The sequence below is a fragment of the Ascaphus truei genome, chromosome 3, assembly GCF_040206685.1.
Source record: "Ascaphus truei isolate aAscTru1 chromosome 3, aAscTru1.hap1, whole genome shotgun sequence".
NCBI lineage: Eukaryota > Metazoa > Chordata > Amphibia > Anura > Ascaphidae > Ascaphus > Ascaphus truei.
Genome location: NC_134485.1, coordinates 383,429,227 through 383,441,227, shown reverse-complemented (window position 1 = coordinate 383,441,227; position 12,001 = coordinate 383,429,227). Strand labels below are relative to the sequence as shown.

At 41.8% G+C, this 12,001-nt stretch overlaps 1 protein-coding gene across 1 annotated transcript in view; it reads right to left on the bottom strand.

Annotated features, from left to right (window-relative positions):
- Positions 1 to 12,001, bottom strand: part of GUCY1A2 (guanylate cyclase 1 soluble subunit alpha 2) — a 342,963-nt gene that overhangs the window by 108,365 nt on the left and 222,597 nt on the right. The gene's annotated exons all lie outside the window — the stretch shown is intronic.

Genomic DNA, 12,001 nt, shown 5'->3' with positions numbered 1-12,001 from the left:
GCCTTTGAGACAGGAAGTGACTCCTTAGCTCTGACTGAGAGCTGACTTTTGGAGCTGACCGTCTTGAGCTCTGCACCGCAGAGCTGATTTCAAGACACAGGGAAAACTACTACACCTGAAGCTGAACCAGGAAGTGAGAAGATTTTCCCTCCAAGAAACAGATAAGACTTTTATTCTTAAGAGACTGCTTATTTTCATGCTATATGTTTTGGGGCTGCGAGACATGCTTAACTAATGGAGATGTGAACTAATTGCATAGGATTTCACTAGAAATACTCCCAAGTGAATGGAAGCTTTGTTCCCCCCCCCCGTGTTTGGATAATTTCCTGATGAAAAGGAACAGGCACAATAAAGCCTATTATAATTTCACATTATAAAGCCTCATAATTGTGTACCTCTGTGAACGTCCGTCTACATATGGTGACCGAGGTGGGACAAGAGGTGTCCTTATAGTAAAAAAGGACCGGAGATTTTTATGTGGATTTTTTTAATGCTTTTTGCCTACAGACAGTCTGAAAAAAAAAAAACCTCATGCAGCAGAGTTCAGAGTTAAAGGGACACACCACTGAAACTTACACTGCATTGAAACTTACAAAACCACAGATGGACTCTTTGCCCCAATCCCAAGAGGAGAGAGACTGCTGAAGCAGCTAAAACTTTATTTGCCTATCACAAAGCGTAATATGGTCATTGAAATAGGGGTTTTGCCTTCCAGCCATAGTCAGGGTTCAAGAAGTGAGTCAGCCCTTAAAAGGGATAGGTGTTTGTTGTTTTCAAAAGTTTTGCTGAAGCAGTGAATACAGATGGTGACCCACGAGTGGTACTGATTTTGCAAATAAAGGTTGCCACACCGCATAGGGCTACCAGCTGTGAATGGAGTATATGCAGAAAAGTGTGAAAATTGATACAAGACTGTGCTGAAGCAGGGGAATTTTTAGCAAACAAATGCTGAGTGTAAAATTGCCCTATAAAGTAAATTGTCTTTCAAAGCCAATTGCTGAGTGTTGAGTCCACCGCAAAGAATGTTTTTTTTTCCTGCAAGTAAAAAAGTATGCCTATTATCTTGGGAGCAAAACAGACACCCAAAGTGTGAAGTGTGAATGCCATAATACCCAAAGATGAGACTGAAAATTACTGAACTCAGGCAGAAAACCAAATTCTGTTGCTGAAGCGGAGGCATTGCACCTAGCAAGTAAATGGTGTATAGCAAATAGACTTTTTTTACCTAGCAACTGCACATCTTGTATACTTGATAAAAGAAAATGCATGCACAGTACTGCTGATATTGAAAAAAAAATTACCCAAGAAAGAAAAGTCTACAGAGATACCTGTGAGAGCTACGACCTCTACAAGCAAAATATGCCCATCTGTAGGACTACCACAATTGGGGGTTCTAGCAAATACAGTGGCAACAGCTGTAATAGTGCCTCCTTAGGTCAGAAAGAAAATTACACCTGATAGCCTAAAAATGGAGGACAAGATGCAGCGTTCCTGTAATGAACCCTACCCCGCGGAAGAGTGGCCCTTCCAGTCCAGGAAGACATCTCTTATGGGGAACCCGAACTGAGTCACACCCACAAAACACCCCAAGAATGGTGCGGGTGCCTGAACTCGGCACGGACAGAAAAGACCGCTCCCTTTGATGACGAATATGATCAGCAGGAGACAGAGCGGGAGCAGTGGATCACCGAATATTTCTGTCAGCTAAAGCAGCTGCAAGAAAAGCCTGGCGTATATAATGAAGCTGCTAAAATTTCAAATGAAGATGGAGAACCCAATATCCCTGAAGGGACGGTGTCCTCCAAATAAAAAAGGCGGAAAAAGAAAAAGAAAAGCAGTTCTTCACTTACCGTGGAAGGAACAGACATGTCCACAGATCCTGTGTGGAGGAAAAGGGGGACCGAGTTGCCCTGCAGCCTAGAGAAAATGGAGAATTCGTCCCGCGGGTAACCGAGTATCCAGAGGGCCCAAGGCAGAAGTCGTGTACCCCAAAGAAGTGTCTGTCTGGTGCCAACAATGAGGAACCCTCGGCCAACCATCCCAGGGAAGTGGAGTCGGAGCCAGTGAGTGACGGTCCCTTGACCAGCCCTGAAGATGCACTGCAAGCTGCCAGGCATGACTGTGATCTACTCTGTGAAGAATTGGAAAGGGAGAGAAAAAATAATGCTGAGCTACAGAAGACTGTGCTCGCAATTTACTCTGCGGCCAAGACCGAATTGGAGGATCTCAAGACTGAGCTAGATACTGCAAAGGCTACTATTTCCGCCATGGAGGACAAGCAGAGCCAATCTGATAAAATGGTGGCTACGCTAAAGCGGAAGTATGAGGAGGCACTGAAGCAGATGACAGTCTTCCAGCAAGAGGTTCACACTCTTCGCATAGAGCTGAATGCCTCACAACAGGAGGTCAACAGTGTCCGGATAGAGGTAGACGTATCTCAGAAAGAGGTTCAGACACTCCGCAGAGCACTGGATGCCTCACATCATGAGACCAACAGCTGCCGCACAGACCTGGAAGTTTCCAGGAAGGAACTACACCGTCTCACTGAGGAGCTGGACATTGCTAAAGAAACTATTGGTAATCTTGAAACAGATCTCAAAGTCTCTCAGAAGGAACTTCAGACCCTCAACCTAGAGAAGGAAGTCTCACGCCAGGAGATTGTCATTCTCAAAGCAGATGTGCGTAAATGGAAGGAGGACTGCAAAGAGGCCCTGAAGAATACAGAGACTGAAAAAGGAGAAAATTCAAGATTAAAAAGAGAAAACTTAAAACTGAAAGAAGAAAATTTTCAGTTAACAGAAGAAGTCAAGGAAAAGTTTGACGCAGAGCATCGACTGCAGAACCAACTGCAAGGTCTGCGTACACACCTCCAGTGTGCTGAGGAGAAGCAGCAAACGCTACAGGAAGAAAAACTGCAGGCTGCTAAAGAGGTACAAGCACTGCAGGAACGTCTGAATACCCAGTACGTCCCCACAGAGCAGTATGAGGAGCTAAAGGCCACGCTTTATGTATTCAGAGCATCGTTGGAAGCGGAGCTTCGATACCAGGTGACTCTGTATGAGAGGGAGCGTGAGAAGGCTCAGAAACTGGAGCAAGAGCTGGAGAGACAGAGAGACTGTTCCATTCCCTTGAGTCAGTACACCAAGGAGAAAACAGACGCAGCGGCAACCTTGACGACAAAAATTACAGAGCTCCAAAATATGAAGGAGACTCTGATACAGATTCCTCCAATACGGAAAAAGGTATTGGCTCTGCCCAAGCACCAGTAACCCACAGTAACTAATGCCCGCAAGGACAAGGGTACAGTGAGAGTTGGGGACTCCACGCAACTTCAAAACAAAATTACAAAGTTTGAGCCACCAAAGAAAGCACTAGCCAAACCTACAGCTGCCCAACAGGCAACAAACAGAGGTAGGAGTGCAGAATCAAAGCCAGAAGAATCCTTAGCTGAAGAAGCTGAACTGGCGACTCCGTGGTGTGGAGAAGCTGCAGAAAGACCACTTCAAGAGCAGATAACTCTAAGGGCTAGTCCTAACTGCTCTACAACTGTTGCCATACACTTTGTCTACAAAAAGAGGAGTGCCCGACGCAACAGAAATCTCAAGACCGCGTACGCGATAAAAAGACTGTACGTGGAAAAAGTCCTCCTCGAGCGACTGAGGAGTGCTGATCTCAAGCATCTTCGGGAGGAGACAAAAATAAACTGGAGAAAGGGCTCCAAACCCAGACAGAGGGTTCTCTTTCTCCATCCACTCTCATTCAAGTCACAGAGATATCTAGAATGAGAGTGGAAGGATGGGCTTTGGCCGTGGTAAGCCCGAGCTTCCCACAAACAGGACTTATCCCTGTTGAATAATGTTTCTTTAATCTAGCAGTGTGGTAGTTAATTACTCAATACCACCTGCCTGATTAGATTGTTTACAAAAAGCCTGCCTTTGAGACAGGAAGTGACTCCTTAGCTCTGACTGAGAGCTGATCTTTGGAGCTGACCGGTCTTGAGCTCTGCACAGCAGAGCTGATTTCAAGACACAGGGAAAACTACTACACCTGAAGCTGAACTAGGAAGTGAGAAGATTTTCCCTCCAAGAAACAGATAAGACTTTTATTCTTAAGAGACTGCTTATATCTGCTTATTTTCATGCAATATGTTTTGGGGCTGCGAGACATGCTTAACTAATGGAGATGTGAACTAATTGCATAGGATTTCACTAGAAATACTCCCAAGTGAATGGAAGCTTTGTTACCCCCCCCCCCCTGTGTTTGGATAATTTCCTGATGAAAAGGAACAGGCACAATAAAGCCTATTATAATTTCACATTATAAAGCCTCCTAATTGTGTACCTCTGTGAATGTCCGTCTACAGTTACCTTAGTACCCTGGCTTCAAAAGGTTATTATGTATTTAGGTATTATGTATTTTTTATTGGGAAGGAAGATACCTGGTATATATTGCAGTGTAATATATACCAGGCATCTTCCTTATCCTTTTGCTATACACAGGAAATAAAACCAACAATAAAACCGACGTCGGTTTTATGACGTCACTAAGGTGACGCCGGTGGAGGGAGAGACGGGGGCAGGGCTAACACAGCTCAGGTCTTATGTCGGTTTTCAGCATTTAACAAACAGATGCTTAGAATATGTAACGATATTGAGTATTATACTCCTATTCTATGTATAACTGGCTGATAGTGATAACATAGTAGGATGATTGAAGGGTATATGCTGATATCTTCATATAATTAAGATCGAGTACCCTTAACTATTTAGTTTTATTCATGAATTGTATGAACAACAGCAATTCAGAATATAAGTGATTTTCGTGATGATACATAAAATGCAATAATGAGAATTATACTTTATTAAGCAAACATTGTGAAATAACAAGTTTTAAATGTTTAATAATATAAACACAAAACCTTCTCAGAGTGACTTCTATCTGACTGAATCAACTAGTCTGTTTAGTGATAGCCGTTTGATATGTGGTGAAAACTCACAACCAGTGAATTCATCGAAATAGAAGCTGGAATATAGCAGGTTGATGTTTATAAAGTTGTCTACAACTATTGCTTTCATTGTGGCACTTAGCTGAATTGCAACGTTATTGTGGTTAAGTACTAAACACTTTGATCGGATTTAAACAGCCATCTGCAACTATTGGACAATTTCAATTAAGCAACATATGTTACTATTACGTTTGCATTGTGTGTATTACAGTACATACCTGTTTTTTTGCCTTAGGTGGCTACATAGGGTATGCTTCATCACATTCTTTAACCATTGTTTTACTCTATGGCTAATATGTACATATACACCTTTTTTTATATTAACTTCTACACCGCAAATGTATCTAGAAATCCCTAATTGGGTATACACAGTTAGATTTAGGTGCTGTATTGAGATAAGGTACCCTTTCTATGTTGGCAACCTCCCCGAATTTTTAACCCTTTTACACACTTTTTTGTATATATGTATATGTTTTATATATTTATATATATATAAATGCTTTTTTAATTGTACCCACAATTTTGTGAGTGGCCATATAGGGACATTAGTACCCTCGGATAAAAAACAATTCCGGCCTAAACGTTTGTTTTCTAGTGAGTGCAAATAGGTATCCTTTGCGTTGTATCTATAAACCTTTTTGTAATATTATCCTATTGCTAACATGAGCCAGAGATACATCCAGTTAGTGGCGGGATAGCGTTTATCCCGATTTTGGCCCGCTAACGCCGTATTAGCCATATGCCAATGAACATACCCGACGTTAATTTTGCACAAAATTAGCTTCGCGGATACCCGTTAAATCAAGGGAACTAACGTCCATTACTAAATTAGGTAACGTCATATTAGTATGCCAGATTTAATGGAGGTTGGCGTATCTACCCCTATATCAGCAGAAATACAGAGATATTCTATTTGTAATGAAAATACAAATATGCATTTAAAGGTCAGTCTTGTGAAAGACAGGAACAGCTGTGAGCTGCAAATAAAAGTATTAAGAGAAATTGGCACAATATAATAAGAATAAAATAACTAAAATAACACATTTTTTATACAGTATAATAGCCCTCCGGACCACTCTTTTTTTTCTGTGCTTTGTTTCCTGTGATTGTTGAGGATACATTTTTTGTCTCATTATGAAGTGCTCTTTTAGTTTAGGCTTTCTTCCATTGTGTTTCACCTCTTATTGGTTGTGGTTCTGTTTTTTTAGCTAACTAGAACAGTTGGGGTAGATGCTGCGGCAACTATAACAATATGAATTAGGTAATGACATCTATACAATAGACATTATTGTTTTTAGAAGAAATCATTGATCAGCACTCCTATAGAACAAATATACATTAGTATATCACATGAGCCGAGTAAAGATTGGTGTCTCATTGCAAAGTATACAGTAGTGGGATTAGTAAATCTCTGAGAGTAATCTCAGTGACCCCTGCTATGTGTAATAGAAGATGATCTTTTTTTTACACTTGGTTTATAGATACAGTATATATATATTTTTATTTATTTGTTTACGATAAACTCATGCAGTATACCTGGATACACGGCTTCAAGTTACTTGGCCCTAAGCTGTCTTCCGGCGACAGCAGTGTTATGGGCTATTATGCTTTCCAATAGAACAAGGCAAATGCAAATAAACAATTAAGTAATTAGCAGTTATACATTGTAAGAATCAAACTTGCATGATACATTGCCCTTTGCATAATAACATACAGTATCGTCCTTTATTAGATTAGTATAGGTTAAATTAACCGAGTGTAACTATATGAGTAATAGAAAACTATCCCTTGTAAACTAAATATGTTTTACGCATCCACCAAAGGGACTTATAGGATCTGTTCATCTGCCAGAGTCCTTTTTTAAAGGCCTATCTGTGTCTGCTATAAAGCTCAGCTCATTCCCTGAGAGCCTAATTAAGAAGGAATAGTTCTCACTAGACCTCAGGGTATTTTCTACAACGTAATGATTTTGAATGCTGGGAGAATTTAATCTGCACTGTTTTTATTTATTCTTGGCACACACAAAAATAGACTGCAAAGAAATGCTTGACTTAATTGATGTACAGTCAAGTCGTTTCCAAAATGTTTATGCACAATATTCAATACTAGGTTGCACTGACACGTCATAATGAGGCTTGATATTTTATAAGTTTTAGTAAAATAACGTGTTGCCAGAAGTCAGACATTTCCCCAATTCTGCTGTGGTAAAGAGAGAATTTTGAAGGTTAAGGATGGTAACTTTCTGTTTGCACGTACTTGTCCTTACCAAAAACATATTGTTGTTTCTCTGTGTTTTATGTGATGCTGATGATCAATTAATCAGGGGCATTTGATTAGCAGCACCTGTCTGCTACTTAGCATCTTAATTCCTATGGAAGCAGTAAGTGTGTACTTAGTTTTTCACACATGGCTTCTCTATTTTGGCTTTATTTTTGTTAAATAAATCATGACACGGTGTAACATGTCATGTGTTGTTGTTCATCTGAGGTTGTATTTACCTAATTTTAAGACCTGCTAAAGAACAGATGATTGTTATTATGTCCTGATATGTAAAACCATAGAATTCAAAGAGGGCGTACTTTCTTTTTCACACCACTGCTTGTGGTGTTGATTTCATGAGACACATTACAGTACTTACAAAAATAGTGTAATGTAATTTAGTATTGCAATATATATATATATATAAAATTATTTTTTTAAGCATTCAAAACATTAACGTTACATAATATTAGGTAACAAAAAAGAGGCAAAAGTTCAAGTTCATAAGGAGCAACTACTGAATATTAGTTTGAAGTACCATTAGTCAAGGTTATATTACTACAGTAAAATGTATCTAAAAACAAGAGGAAAAGCGCACACACCCTAGTGAACAGGGACCCCTGATAAAGTGTAGGGCTATCTGCGTCACAACGCAGCCTTGACACGCGATGCTGGGCCGTGCCCGAGACTCCCATAGCAAGCAACTGATCTCCGGCAGCACTGGGATTTTTCTCGACGTGGATGCGAAATATTCAGCCGGTTTGTGTGCGATCATAAGGACATATATGAGGACCTTTTTTCGCTCAAATTGGATGCCGGCACACAAAAGTTGAGGTCCATGGGATACCTGCTGATGCTGCAAACTTGTATCTACTGAGACCGTCCTCCAGTTAACTGCAGAATTTAAAGCCGGTTGCCGGTAACTGGGTGTATATTTCTATGCTTGTTTTTATTGTCTTTCTTGTAAGTAGGCATTTGTCTCCCCCCTTTTAATAAATTGTTAATTTTTATGGTGATGCACTAGGGCAGGTGTCAGCAACCTTACAAGGAAGAAGAGACATTTTATAAAAAATGTCTTTGTTCAAAATATTCCGAGAGCCGCAACACATGCATGAATATTACACCCCCACAAACACATACATATGCTGTACACACACTAATAGGTATATACTGTATAAGCATTAACATGCGACAAACTTACTTTAATCAGAATTGGGGAAAAGAAAAAATATGTGGGGGAATAAAATGCATCTCACAATAATAAGTCCCTTTATGTATTGTTTTCATTGTTTTTCCATGCAAAACAGTTTGTCATTTTCAAATACACAATACATACATACACTACCCCTACCCCCCCAACACACACACACACACACACACACACACACACACACACACACACACACACACACACACACACACACACACACACACTACTCTCCCAAATATACACACACACACACACATAAACACTAACGCCCACCCAAATACACACATACAGTACACACACTACTAAGTCCCAAAATACACATACACACACACACTACCCACCCCCCAAATACACACACACACACACTACCCTCCTCCTCTATTGATCTCTCTGTGGGGGTACCCCAGGGCTCTGTCCTGGGACCCCTTCTCTTTTCTCTCTACACACTCTCTCTAGGTGATCTAATCACATCTTTTGGGTTGTGACGACACACAAATTTCCCTTTCAACCCCTGACCTTACACCTGCTATACAGACCAAAGTTTTTGAATGCCTCTCTGGAATATCATCCTGGATGGCCATCCGCCGACTGAAACTTAACATGGCAAAAACAGAGCTCCTTATACTACCTCCCAAACGTGGCCCTACTACATCCTTCCACATTGCTATTGGAAATACGATCATTCACCCAGTAGCCCAAGCACGCTGCCTAGGGGTCACACTTGATTCCTCTCTCTCATTCTCCTCTCATATTCAAAACGTTTCTAAAACTTGTCGCTTTTTCCTCCGCAATATCACAAAGATACGCCCTTTCCTCTGTTACTCAACTGCTAAAACTCTGACTCAGGCCCTCATTCTCTCACGTCTCGATTACTGCAACCTCCTGCTGTCCGGCCTTCCTACCTCTCACCTATCTCCCCTACAATCTATCCTAAACACTGCTGCCAGAATCACTCTACTCTTTCCTAAATCTGTCTCAGCGTCTCCCCTGCTGAAATCCCTCTCCTGGCTTCCGATTAAATCGCGTATCTCACACTCAATTCTACTGCTCACTTTTAAAGCTTTACATTCTTCTGCCCCTCATTACATCTCAGCCCTAATTTCTCGCTATGCACCATCACGACTCTTGCGTTCTTCTCAAGGATGTCTTCTTTCTACCCCCTTTGTATCTAAAGCTCTCTCCCGCCTTAAACCTTTCTCACTTTCTGCCCCATACCTCTGGAATGCCCTTCCCCTCAATACCCGACTAGCCCCCTCGCTATCCACCTTAAAGACCTACCTTAAGACACATCTGCTTAAAGAAGCATATGAGTAGCACTGGATAATCATGGACACATGACACAAAGCTTGGCCCCCTGTAGACGCACTTACTAGTATTCCCTCCTACTGTCTCTGTACGTTCTCCCTACCTACCAATTAGATTGTAAGCTCCTCGGAGCAGGGACTCCTTCCTTAATGTTACTTTTACAGTATGTCTGAAGCACTTATTCCCATGATCTGTTATTTATATTTGTTATTTATATGACATGTATTACTACTGTGAAGCGCTATGTACATTTTATGGCGCTATACAAATAAAGACATACATACATACATACCCCCAAATACACAAAAACACACTACTGCTGCCCCCCAATACACACACACACTACCCCCCACCAAATATATACACACACACACATACATAGATACATAGATACATACATACAGTACATACATACATACACACACACTTACATTGGGCCTAGCTCTCTCCTCTGTCCGAAGGTTGCCACTCCCCAGCTGCTGCTTCTCTCCCTCACTGTGCTGCCACTAGCCGCGGGGGAAGGGGCGGCCTGTGCTGGTCAGGCCTCTTGTTGCCACCTGGCATCTCCCCAGCTTCTGGCATGCCTCCTGCACTGTCCCATGCCAGGCCGCTCTGTGACATCAGCGCGCCCTTCCGGTGTGTGCAAGTGAAAACAAGTATTCAAAATGTAGAATACTTAGGTACAGATCATCGTTGAACCCGTGACAAGTCCATGTCGTATCGCCCCGTAACTCAAAAACAGAATAGCAGTTGTGTACTCAAGGCAATATAAAGGCAGTTGTATCTCAGGGTTTCAATACCATTTTGGTAGTCATGGACCAGTTTACTAAAATTGCCTTCATACCTGCTAAGAGACTTCCATCAGATAAAGAAATTACTAATCTCTTGCTTTCAGGTTGCACTGGCTCCCTAAGGAGTTGATCTCTAATCAAGGAGCAGAGTTCACATCCCGTTGCTGGAAAACTTTTCACCCTGTTGGGATTCAAGATAAAGCTGTCATCTGCATATCACCCCCAGTCAAATGGAAAACTGAGCACACAAATCAGACCCTAGAGCAATATCTCTGCTTTTTGGTGGGATACCAGCAAGATGACTGGAGATCTCTGCTTCCAACAGCAGCATTTAGTTTCCTGCTTCCTCCTGCCTCCCATCATCACTAATCCCCAGCTGCAGGCCATACACTTCTTAATCTGCCCAACTCTGCCCATGCCACCCCTCTCCCAACTCCACTGGCTACCAATCCAACATTTTTTCCTCTTCAAATTCCTCACCCTGGTCTACAAATCTCTCAATGGACTTTCCCCCCGTACCTTGCAGCACTAAACTCTCACTACACCCCTTCCCATCCTCTTCGCTCCCTGACTGCCACAACCCTCACTCCCTCCTAGGCCCCTGTGCCTCCTCTCAAGTCAGATCATTTGACTTACAAGCCCCCTTCTACTGGAACAAGCTTCCCCACCACATCCAATTTTCCACCTCCCTAACCATCTTCAGAAGCCAACTCAAAACCCATCATCTATTCTCTATCACATTCCATGATCCCCCATTAACTTCCTTCTATCCCATCCCCTCACTCACCCCACCCTTCCCAATGCTCATGATCTCCCCTTCCCTCTCCCCTTCTTCAACCTTCCTAAACTCTCCAAAACCCTACAAAGTCACCCACCTCACCCATCCAGTCTCCTCATAATTATCACATAAAATGTTCCATATGTAACCCCACCATTGTTTTACTAACTAATGTACAGAACCCTGGATAAGGGCGCTATATAAATGTTATTATAAATAAATACATTTTAAACATAATTGTCTGTACACCAAACATGGTCAACAATTTATTAAATGGTAGATCAGTCTGGTGGCTTTCCGTTTCCACCTTCCAGACTCACTAAGAATCCACCCAGTATTTAATGGAACCCTTCTCAATCAGGCCCTCTACAAATTCAAATACAACAGGAATACTTACATCCACAACTCCCTGAGACAGAAAGGACCGCTCCAGCACCTGGTGGACTGGAAGAGCTATAGTCAAAAGGACTGGAACCAGTGTGAAATGTTCATGCCCTTAAAGTATTTCCACAAGCCCTAAAAAGCTTGAGAGGAGAATGCTATTATCAGGTCTGACGGGATCAGAACCCATGCCCTTTGCAATTCAGAGCAGCAGCTCTGAAAGTGTGTTAAACCAGCTGCTGGCTAGCTCCAGTGCTCCATCATACTTTTGA